General features: G+C 40.6%; 1 long non-coding RNA gene across 1 annotated transcript; it reads left to right on the forward strand.

The window, feature by feature from the left end:
- Nucleotides 1–2,550: 2,550 nt before the first annotated feature.
- On the forward strand, nt 2,551–4,607 carry LOC116970658. Its single transcript, XR_004411240.1, has 3 exons — nt 2,551–2,560; nt 2,856–2,858; nt 4,574–4,607. It is a non-coding gene; the product is annotated as an uncharacterized LOC116970658 (long non-coding RNA).
- The last annotated feature ends 7,986 nt before the right edge of the window (nt 4,608–12,593 follow it).

Below are 12,593 nucleotides of genomic sequence, written 5' to 3' on the forward strand. Positions count from 1 at the left end.
CAACAAAACCATCAATGTGGCATCCAACCTATTAAGCCCTGTAAAATGTTACACATTCCAATATGATTGTCTCTCAATCTTATAAACCTAAGAAATTAAAAGCCTTAAACAAAAAGACACAAAGTCCAAGATTAACTCAGCGTGTCAGCAGCATCTCTGGAGATCATGGATATGTGCTGTTTCAGGTCAGGACCCTGTTTCAGACTGATTCAGATCCATAGGCAATATTCCAGATGTGGTATCACCAGGGCATTGAATAATAGGAACAATCTGTCTCCACTCTTACTCTCAAATCCACTTGCAATAAAGGCCAACATAGAATTTCCCTTCCTAATTTCCTGCTGATTCCTATATATTAACTTTTAGTGATTTATGTAAAAGCATATCCAAGTCCCATGTTGTTGGTACCGATAAAGGATTAACTATGGTATTGGAATAATAACAAAAGATGAATGACCTGTACAAATGGAGCCTCAGTCATGAATCATTCCGGTTCGCTACAAGTCAAAACAAGCTCAAATATGCATAAGACCTTTCAAACTATAAGCAAACACAAAGTGCAGGAGTAACTCAGAAACAGTTAGTCAGCATCTGTGAAGGGGAATGGACAGGTAACGTTTCAGGTTGGAAACCTTCTTCAGGCAGAGAGAGAGAGAAGGGTCCTGTTCCAAAACGTCGCCTCTCCATTCCCTCCGCCGATGCTGCCTGACCTGCTGATATTCAGTTTTGCTAAATAATAAAAGAAGTATGATGTATAAAATCATTCAGCATTCACCACAAAAGTCAAAAGAAGCTCAAACATGCACAAGAGTTAGAACATAAGGCACGGGAATGGGCCCTTCAGCCCGCAATGTCTGTGCCAAACATGATGCCAAGTTAAACTGATCTCATCTGCCTGTTCATGATCCATATCCTCCTATTCCCCACACTTCCATGTGCCTAAACCCCACTATCATCTCTGTCTCCCCCACCACGCCTGGCAATGCATTCCAGGCCCACTTCACTCCAGGTAAAAAACTCGTCCCGCACATCTCTATTAAAGTTTCCTCCTCTCCGTTTATAGCTGTGTCCTCTAGTATTGCACATTTTCTTTTAGTTTAGTTTAGAGATACAGCGCAGAAACAGGCCTTTCGGCCCACTGGGTCCGCGCCAACCAGCGATCCCCGCGCATTAACACTATCCTACACTCACTAGGGACAATTTTTACATTTACCAAGCCAATTAACCTACAAACCTGTACGTCTTTGAACTGTGGGAGGAAACCCAAGATCTCGGAGAAAACCCACGCAGATCACGGGGAGAACGTACAAACTCCATACAGACAGCACCCGTAGGCTGGATCGAACTCAGGTCTCCCCAATGAGCATTCTTTCTCTAACCACTGCAGACAGGATAACGACCCTTTATTTCTCAACCATTCTGCTCCAGGGATCATGGCAGTTACTTCTTACTTTCTCTGTATGTTAGGTAAATCATCAATTAGCTGTACACTTTGCTTTATTTTCTTCATAAGTCAATGTGCTGGCCCTGCACTTAGCAGCTCTCCACAATGCCATTGTTGAGATCAGGAGATCAGGGTGTCAGGAATCACAAATTAACACCAAGCTGAGTTTTAGAAATCATCAACTCTTCAGCGATCATGATGGAGAAAAGGACGACAGGTTGAGCTGCAGATGCTGATTTAAATCGAAGATAGACACAAAAAGCTGGAGTAACTCAGCGGGACAGGTAGCATCTCTGGAGAGAAGGAGTGGATGAGGTTTTGGGTCGCGACCATAAGTTTCTCTTTTCACAGATATCCATATTGCTCAAAACTGACTAAGTGCGCTGCCTCTCTAGCTCTATCTATTATATGGATGTTATCCATGAGGATTGATAAATATCTCATACATTATAAATAGCCAATCCACACAATTCTTATAGAAGAACAATTACAGTTCATGATACATTTAATGATGTATATTGTTATTCATTAGTGGAGTGACTCTTCAATGTTTTTTGGCACACCTCAAATACTCAAGCATGTAGGTCAGCAATCTTTTAACTGGATGTTCAAACAGTCATTATGAATCACCACATTTAATTATTTCCTCACTACACTAAATTATTTAATCACATTAACTTCCATCTACATTCAATTAATACTCAACAAGGGTTGCTAAGGTGTCAGCGTTAATGCATCATCTATTGTATTATGCTTGCATCACTCTGCTAATAAAAAAAAAGAATTTCTATTCCACTATCTAAAATAATTTCACATTAGCTCTACTGGGCACGTTCAATGGAGATAAATGAGATATGAGCACATCACTTAAGGGCAGGCAACTTCAAGATCCACAGTGTGTCTTAAAAATGCTTCCAATGTACATGCAAGGTTTCAAAAAGCTTAGCTTTTAAAATAAAAATGGATATTGCTGGAAGCACTCAGTAGGTCAAGCCACAAATAGAGCCAACGTTTCAGATGAGGGCCCTTCATCAGAATGAGAAAAGTGAATTGTTCCAGGGAGAAGGAGTGAAGAGAACAAGGGCGATGGGTCACAAGCGAGTTCTCAAGGTCATGGTTACATTTGTTGAAGAGAGAAAAGAATAAAGAAACTGAAACAAAGAGGTACAGCCACATACATGGGAGAGAAAAATAAGTGAGTTTAGTTTAGTTTAGTTTACTTTAGTTGAGTTTAGTTTAGTTTAGTTTAGTTTACTTTAGTTTAGTTTAGTTTATTTTATTTAGTATAGTACTAGACTAAGTGTGACCCGTTGGGTCCCAGTCACACGGGAGGCCTGGTCCCCCCAACGCAACCAATTCCCCAACGCAATATTCCACCACTCACCTGTTAATCATTATGAGATAGGGGGAGTGGGTGGTCACATGATGCTTTATTATCTTCATAAGTCAATGTGCTGGTTGTGTGGGAGGGGGCTGTGGGGAGTGGGTAGGGGTGGGGGAGGGGTTTGTGTGTGGGGGGGGGTATGGGAGGGGGGTGGGGAGGGAGGTGTGTGGGGGAGGTTGGTATGGGGGGGGAGTTCAACTCAACAGTGGTGGTCGCCGCAGAAGCAGCCCGCGAGCCGCTGACTCCCCGCTGACTCCCTGCTGACTCCCCGTGAGACACTGACTCCCCATGAGCCACTGATTCTCTGCAAGCTGCTCTACACACTGCGCCCCTTCAGCTTTGTATTCTCCTTGCCGCGTTATTGACAGCGGGTTCCGGAAGGGGCGTTTTTACGATTTTTAAACCTTGAGAACTTTTGTACTATTTCACGGAACGGAACAAAACTTATTTGACTTGCAGCAGAGGAGAATGGCGAGCATGGTGGCAAAGAATCGTAGCACTGTGGGGGATCGTTTTTGCGCAAATTTAATTACATCACAGACAGGAAGTGGTCAAGATGAGACTTTTAGTAATAGTATAGATAGATAGTTTAGAGCAACAGCATGGATACAGGCCTTTTGGCCCACCGAGTTGAATCAGACAATGGATCACCAGGTCACACTAGTTCTGTGTTATCCCACTCCATGCACACACGGAGCAATTTACAGAGGTTAATTAACCGTGCATCATTGTGATGTGGGTGGAAACTGAGCACCTGGAGGAAACCCTCTTGGTCACAGGGAAAATGTGCAAACTCCACACAGACAGCACCCGATGTCAGGATCGAACCTTTCTACCAGCTGCTGCTTCACAGCATCAAAATTGTCATCTTCAATATTAGGTCCATGCAGCTTCTGGACTGACTCTGGACTCTGGTCCCGACCACAGGGGGAAATGGAGGAGGACTGGCCAAATTTTGTGCCTTCCACCACAGTGATGAATGCTGTGGTGGATGTTTGTGTTAAATTTTTATTGTGCATTGTGTGTTCTTTATCATTGCACCGCTGCTGACAAATTCATTTCACTTGCACTTTACGTGCAATGTGACGAATAAAACTGATTGATTGATTGTTGTTCAATATACAAGACAGAAAATGAAATCAGCTCCTTAAGCTTACACTGGGCATTGTGGAAGGCCACAAATAAATTCCAGGTGACTGCAAGCTTAGGATCAGTTTTGCCAATTGTCTGCTAATTGATCATCCAGTCCTCATTTTATTTCTCCAGTGCAGAGGATGCCACTAAATTATAAGAAGTCCAAGTGAGTTACTGTTGCACTTGGAAGGACTACTTGAATCGCAGGTGAGGAAGGAAGGAAAGGATAGGATATCAAATGCTGCTTCTTCTGCAACTGCATGGGAAGTGCCACAAGAAGGGGAGTGGTTGATGGAAATGAAAGAGAGGGCCAGGGAGTTGCAATCGAATAGGTCTTTCAGAACACTGAGCATTCAGTACAAAAGTGAGGATATCATGATGCAGCTCTATAAGTGGTTGGTGAGATGACACTTGGAGTAATGTGTGCAGTTCTGGTCATCCAGCTATAGGAAGGATGTGATTAAGTTGGTGAGAGTGCAGAAGAGATTCACCAGGATGTTAGCTGGCCTTGCAGGCTTAGGTTATAGAGAGAGCTCTGATAGGCTAGGACTTTTTTCTTTGTAGCGTAGGAGGTTGAGGGATGACCTTATTGAGGTGTGCAATATCAACAGGGCATGGATAAAGTGATCGCTCACTGTCTTTTTCCTCGGGAAGAGGATTTTAAAACTAGGACCTCAGGGCAATTTTTCCACTCAAAAGATAGTCTACATCTGGAACAAGCTAAAGGGGAAGTTATAGAATGGTATATATATGACTTTGAAAGGATATTTGGACTGGTATATGGATAGGAGGGGGTTAGAGACTATGGGCCAAATGTAGCCAAATGGGATTAGCCCAGTATGCCATCTTGGACAGAATGAACATGGTGGGCCAAAGGGTCTGTTTTCATGCTCTACAGCTCTATGAAACAATGACTATGGCTTGAAATTCTTATTGTTCATCTATAAGAGCAGACAATCTTTTGACTGCTCCAGAGCTGAATGACTGCCGGGCCTCTGAGAGTTAAGCAGGACCTGTCGGCCCCTTCTGCAACGTGCGGCGACAGGCCTGGTTTACCGCTGCAAGAAAATAAAACTGTACTAAGAACTTTTGAAACTTTGTCAGTGCCAGAAACGTGGTGACTCTTTGTAAACTGCCTAGGTGGTATGATTTTACCAGATGCTATGCAAAAACAAAGCATTTCACTGTACCTAGGTACATGTGACAATAAAGTACCATTACATTGTTGTGACAATAATGTCATAATTATATGTGACATAAAGTACCATAGCTCTTAGGGTTAACATAATTAAGGGATATGGGGAGAAAGCAGGAATGGGGTACTGATTTTGGATGATCAGCCATGATCATATTGAATGGCGGTGCTGGCTCGAAGGGCCAAATGGCCTACTCCTGCACTAATTTCTATGTCTCTATGTTTCTATGCTTCTACATTGAATCATTGATTTAACATCTCATCCAAAAGACATTGTAGCACTTCCACAGCAGTCACCCCAGATTATGTGATGGGTGACAGGAATGTGATTTGGATCTAGTGTCACTGACTCAGAGGCAAGAAAACACTACCACTAAGGCAGGTCTGTCAGCCTAAGGCAAAACACAGGGGTCAGAGAATGCAGACTACATGTTCAATTAATGATAGATGATCTAGGAAGAAATAAATATCAACAGATCAGATTTCTCAGTAATCAAGGAGTGATCTCACAGCAGCATGGCACTCTTAATATTTTATAAGGTCACCAGGTGGATCATTCAAGTTTCCATACATTTTCAAAGTTCCAGTGTGTCAATTGTTTTCTGATTTTTTTCTTATTGTCAACAATGGATCAAACCCAATCCTTTAATGTGCAATTGTAGCGGGAGATGTAACCTAGCAGTTTAAATTGGTCTCAACGTTGATGAAAGTGTTCATTGATCCGTTCAACTATCCACAAGTAACTGCAATGGTGCCCTGGTAATTTTAGCTAGGGACAGTTTTATTTATTTGGAAATTCACCATCTACATTATTCTTAATGTTAATGTGATTTGTAATTTCTGAAGATTAGAAGCTGCAAGAATGTATACTAAATATCAGTGACCTGCTTTGAAAACAACTGTTAATTAAATTTAAAATATAAGATCCAAAACAGCTAAAAGTTAATTTTATTCTGAAATGTATCCGGGAATCTGTTGTTATAATGTCTCACTTTCCACATGAGAATTAATCTAAAAAAGTAGTAACATTTTTTTTCATACATTTTTGTGATTTGGCCATTGTTCCAAGGCTATCCTTAAGTACCCTTGCCTAACTGGTCATGAATATGGGTAGGCCACGTTTGGGTCGAGATCCTTCTTCAGGCTGATTGCAGCAGGGGGAAGAAAGCTGGGAAAGAGGTGGGGGTAGGACAAAGCCTGGCAAGTGATAGGTGGATAAAGGTGAGGGAGGGGTTGTAATTAATTAGCAGATGGTTGAATGAAGGCCTGAAATGGAAATACTTGTAGGATTCTTGTATCTAAAGGATTGACAATATATTTACAAGCCAGGATGGCATGTCATTTGGATGAACACTTACTTGTGGTTGTGTTCCTAGGCTCCCCGGGCCTTTTAAATATAGAGTTAGTAGATTTGGGAGGTCTTACAGAACAGCTTCAGTGAGTAAATGCAGCACATTTTATGCATTGAGTCATAGTCACACAGGTGGAAATAGGTCCTTCGTCCCAACTTACCCATGCTGACCAACATGCCCCATCTAGACGCCCCAACTGTCTGCATTTGGCCCATAACTTTCTAAACCTACCCTATCCATGTACCTGTCCAATTTCCCTCGTCATCCAAGCTTCCTTACACCAACCTGCCTTGCCCTTCACTCTAGCAGGAACATGCATGCTCGAACATTGTCCGCACACTTTAAAAAATATTCCATTTGCCAGAAGTTCCTTTTCCTGGAAACAACCTGCTCCAAACAACTTGAGCGAGTTCCTGTCTAATACCTTCAAAGTTGGCCTTTCCTCAATTTGGAATTTTAACTTGCGAGCTCATCCTGTCTTTATCTACAACTGGCTTGAAGCTAATAGAATAGCGGTTGTTGGTCCCAAAATGCTCATCCATGAACACTTCATCCTTTTGCCCTTCCCAATTTCGTAAGACTGGATCAGGCATTACCTTCTCCCATATAGGGCCCTCTATATATTTCCTGGGGAAACCTTCCAGAACACATTTGGCAAATCAGCCCCATCTAAACCTTTTGCACAATGACAGTCCCAGTCAATATGGGGAATTTAAAATCCCCTACTATGGCAACCTTATTAGTCTTGCAGCTGCCTGCCTGTAGTACACTTGGGGGCTTGTAGTACACTCCCAACAAGCTGATCATCCCTTTCTTATTTCTCAGCTCCACCCATAGAGGCTCACTGGATGAACCATGAGTACTGTCATCTCTGACCATTGCCGTGACACCTCCTTAATCAATAAAGCACCACTCCTCCTCTTTTACCCCCAGCTCTATCTCCCCTGTAGCATCTGTATCCTGGAACATTAAGCTGCCGACCCTATCCCTCTCTTAACTAGATTTCTGTACCGGCTACAACGTCCCAGTCACACGTACCAATCCACGCCCCAAGTTCATCTGCCTTACACGTCAGGCCTCTCACATTAAAATAAGCGCAATTCAAACCAATGGAGCTTCCTCTCTCCCTGCCATTCTCATGCCTATTCTGTCCACTGAACTTTCTTTACCGACTTCCAGCCTCCCACCTGCCTCAGTCCTGCATAGGATCCCATCCTGTGTCCGTCTAGCTTAAACCCACCTGTGTAGCACTGGGGAACCTGCCTGCACACCACACAGTGCTGGTGGTGAAAGGAATGAATAACTAAGGCGGTTTAAACAGCATTTAAGCATTTCCAACATTCTCTAACCTAAGACCTCAGATGCTTTGTCACAATACAGGTGCCATGTAAGGTGTTGTATCAGCCACAATGTTATATCACTCAAATCTCTTGTATTGGAGCTTTGAGGCTGAATTGTAACAGTTCTAACTTTAACCTGGAAATCTACCCCATCATGTGATGCTCCAGGTGGTTAGACAGTAAGTTAGGAATTGCAATATAGCTGACACAGATTCCATGGAAAAAATTATGTACAGTGATTCTTTTGAGTCTTTTTGGAATTACATGATCCATTGCTTGATTCTTTCACAGTCACAAGGAAACGTACACCCTGTTGGCCCCTGGCTTTTAGCAATTAAGCAATAATTTTCAAATAATGAAACAGCCAGAGGGGTTTGATCAATGACCTGTGTCTCAGGCATGTTGTTCTGAGAAAACCACATCTGCCAACATAAAGTATTGAAGCAATCATAGCTCAGTGAACACCATAATAAGCAACTGTTATACTGGAACCATCAGTCATGTTTGGTTACAGACCTGCAACGATATGACACCTCAGGGAGCAATGTCCTTCCATAAATCTGGGCAGCAATGAATAATGATTTGCAATCAAGTGAGGAAGAAGAAGAAGAAGAAGAGAGAGAGAGAGAGAGAGAGAGAGAGAGAGAGAGAGAGAGAGAGAGAGAGAGAGAGAGAGAGAGAGAGAGAGAGAGAGAGAGAGAGATAGCTAGGCTAGTAGTCATAGAGATAGAGAGAGACGCTCTATCTCGTCTAGTCTCTCTACTGATATCCTCGAGAGACTAGAATCTCATCTTCTTCATCGTCTCTCTCCTCTCTCTCTCTCTCTCCCTCTCTCTCTCCCCGTCTCTCTCTCTCCCCTCTCCTCCTCTCTCTTTATCCCCCCTCTCTCTCTCTCTCTCTCTCTCTCTCTCTCTCTCTCTATCTCTCTCTCTCTCTACTCTCTCCGTCTCTTTAATGCATATGAATGTATAGTATGGTTATAAAATGCAAAAAAAATGGCAATGTTACCTTGTTATCTAAAGTGTGTGGCCGTTGAAGTAATAAAGATGCTATATTATGGAATTTTATTTCAGCTTGTTAATCATGCTACTGCTGAAGACAGTGCCATTCAGTTCCATCTATAAACTGACCACATTATGTTCAACATAAACAATTCAGTCTAACTCAATCAAAACAGTTGATTAACTTTCTGGCATGCATATATAGCAAAACATAATATTCATTTTACCCAGGACAAGTGGGAAAAATTAACATCAATTGACAAGTTGGAAATAAATAGAAATTAGTAGAGTTGTGGGACTTTGCAAGTGATGGCTTCTCTTTCCACAGTATTGAAAACATATTGGCTCTTTTGATCTCAGCCCGTCCTAATACACAGTGCATCCTGCCTGTGTTCGGAAGTTCCTGCCATCCTGCAGTGTGTAAAGAATGTGAAGCTTCTCAGGAGAGACATTAGATTGCTAACAGAACACTTGCAGCAGATGGTTCTAGGCTGTCATGTGCTTCCCATCAAGCTGACATGAAAATTACACCTGAACATTTTATGAGCTGCAATTCAGAGCAATTGGGTGCGATCTTCAAAAAAAAAGCACCCGCATATTATTGGGTTATAACTCAGTTCTCATATCACAATAATGAAAAATAAATTACATTAAAAAGAGGAATGACGGCAGGTGTCCTTTAAAGTTTTAGTTAAACCATCACAAAAAGTCAAAATAGGATTTCGAAGTCGAGTAGATCAATCATGGTTTTCATCTCTGGTTAAAAGTATGCCTTGAGTTTTACACCATACCTCCATTTTGAAGTGCCCAGTCCAATACCCTTTATTCTTTTGCCAATATCTTTATGATTAATTAATGGAACAGATCAAAGAAAAATAAATATATATCCTCTTAATGCCCTGGGGATCTCTAATTTCATGAAAACTACGGGGAAAATGGAAGGTTGACGACCTTAGATCCAATGCTTCCAATTTGTTATATCAATGGGACCTGAGAAAAAGAGGCTTAAGTCTCTGGTTTTTATTTGCTAAACATATATATTCATGGTGAATTCTAATAAAATAGGTACCATATATATAAATCAAGGTCACCGTCTAACCAAATGCAAAAGTTTGGTATGTGTTCCTCTATATAATTTTATGGCATTACTTTGTAAACCAGAAAGGGACTTGTCCTGATGTCCAGTCAAATTTTAGCCTCTACCAACATCAGTTTAAAATACCTAGTTTTGTCATTAGTATTTTCTGTATGAAAATTGAATCCTGAACATCCTACATGACAACAGTGACAGCCTCAAAGATATCTATACAGCCACATAAAACATCCTGAAAGGAGATGAATAGTTTCTGTTTAAATGCATATCTTGTTCCTTCTTTCTCTAGCAGATGCAGGGAAAGAAAATGAGTAGAGTTATGCTTGTTTACCATCACGCTGATGAACCTATAACGTAAGGGTAGGCTAGAAAATGCAGGACAAACTACAATGCAGGATTAGGCTGTCATTGGAAGCACGACAAAAGTTGCAGCTGGAGCCTGTGCTAAATTGAACTTGGTCCCAAGATCTCTTCCTTTGTCTTAAAGGCTGTTCCCTTCCCCAATATACCATCAGAAATAGGTGAAAAACTTCAGTTGAATTTGTAGTCATCAGCAAATCAAAGGTGTTCGTCACTGACCTTGAGAAAAGACCTCCATGAAGAGCTAATGATCTCTGAGGTGAGAACTTCCTTTTTACCAAAGGGACCTTGGTGCGCAGGTGTTGAGATATCATCAATCTAGCTGAGCAGAAAAATCATAAGAAAATATTCACACAGACAGCATCGCAGGATGCAAGTTTTAATTAATTTTGAATCATTATGCAAAGATATTGGACATACATTGGTGATTAAAGTAGATGAAATGCCAGAAATAAACTATTCAAAATTAATAAAATAGAATTTTAACAGCACTCTCTGAAATATTCCTCTGAAAAAAACAAAATATTCATCCATAATCTGATTTTTATAGGGCCTCACAGTTTGTTTAGCAGTAATTACAGTTTATTATATCTTGAAAATCTTAAACTTTGTTTAATTTTCACTATTTTACAGCAGCACTATTTCATAAATGCTGAAATTTATACCAGTTTAAAATATTTATTTATTTTTGTTTTTATTATCACTTTTTTTCCCCCTCATTATTTGTTTTTTTTTTAAAAAATTTAATGTTGTTTTTATAAACATGCCCGTCCATATTGTTTGAATAATACTCAAATGTTCTGTTTTGATATGTACATTTGGAAAAAAATGAGCTTGGATATGGCAACATAATCTGTACCCATTTTTTGATGGCTCAATAAAATTTATTTAAAAAAAAAAAAAAAAATTCCCTTTTGTTGAAAGAGTTTGCAAACAGCTCAGTCTGTAGCTTACACCCCAGCGGTATGCACATTGACTTCTCTAACTTCAAGTAATCCTTGCTTTCCCTCACTCTCCATCCCTCCCCCTTCCCAGTTCTCCAACCAGTCTTACTGTCTCCGACAACAGTTTATCTCTGTTAACTCTATCCAGAGTTAGATAGAGCTCTAGAGGCTAGTGGAGTCAAGGGATATGGGGAGAAGGCAGGCACAGGTTATTGATAGGGGGCGATCAGCCATGATCACAATGAATGGTGGTGCTGGCTCGAAGGGCCGAATGGCCTCCTCCTGCACCTATTTTCTATGTTTCTATGCTTTGTTGTTAGCTTCTCCCAGCTAACAATTGTCTATTCTACATTTTCCTTGATTTTCATTCCCTTTGACCTATTTTCGCACCTTACACTTCCTTATCTATGTATCTCCCTCTCCCCTGACATCAGTCAGAAGAAGGTTCTCGACCTGAAATGTCACCCATTCCTTCACTTCAGAGATGCCGCCTGTCCCACTGAGTTACTCCAGCATTTTGTGTCTGTAGTGCAGGGTGAATGACTGACTAAAACGTTGGGAATTCCACATTAATTAATTTTGAGATCTCAATGTTAAAACCAGTTTTACAGAAATATAATGGCAAATGGCAGTAGTTTCACCATAATTTCTTCCACAGAATCTAACTCATTATATTCATTTACAATATCCTGAGGGAGCCACTTAACACTGTTCCAATGACAATCCCACTGAGCTTCTTAAAGTACAGCAAATTTTGACTTGATCCCAGGGTAATTTAGTTTTCAGTTTATTACCAATTTAGGAGTATAATGAATATGTGCTGCTATTCTAAAATTACCAAGTGTTTAAATAATAATACATGTAAATTCCATATAAAATATATCCACTTCAAGAGACTTTGCCAGAAGAAGTGAGAAATTAAATTTATTGTGTCAGCAAATGAATTCATCTACTGATCACTGGAAAACCTAATGATAAAATACAACCATGATATTGGATAACAATATCCTTTGACAAGCATTAAGTGACGGTGAGAAAGGGAAAGATTTTTCAGCCAACCCTAATTAGTAATTTTAATGATTTGCTTTAAAAAGTGAAAGCAAAGAATAGTATAATGGATCAAAGGTCTGAGTGGTCTGTCAACATCTTGTGCTTCAGAATGAAAGCATGAATTCATCTTTCTACCTGCAATTATTCTTCACTCTAAGCTCAGCTGAATGTTTCAGGAAGAACTCCCAAACAAATGAAATATGTTACCCCTGGGAGGAAAGAATAAGACTATTGTTTGTGAAGCTGTTGGAGTGCAAAGTGACACCTGTGTGCTCTGATATTTCTGCCTCAACCTC

This window comes from Amblyraja radiata, chromosome 3 (genome assembly GCF_010909765.2).
Source record: "Amblyraja radiata isolate CabotCenter1 chromosome 3, sAmbRad1.1.pri, whole genome shotgun sequence".
NCBI lineage: Eukaryota > Metazoa > Chordata > Chondrichthyes > Rajiformes > Rajidae > Amblyraja > Amblyraja radiata.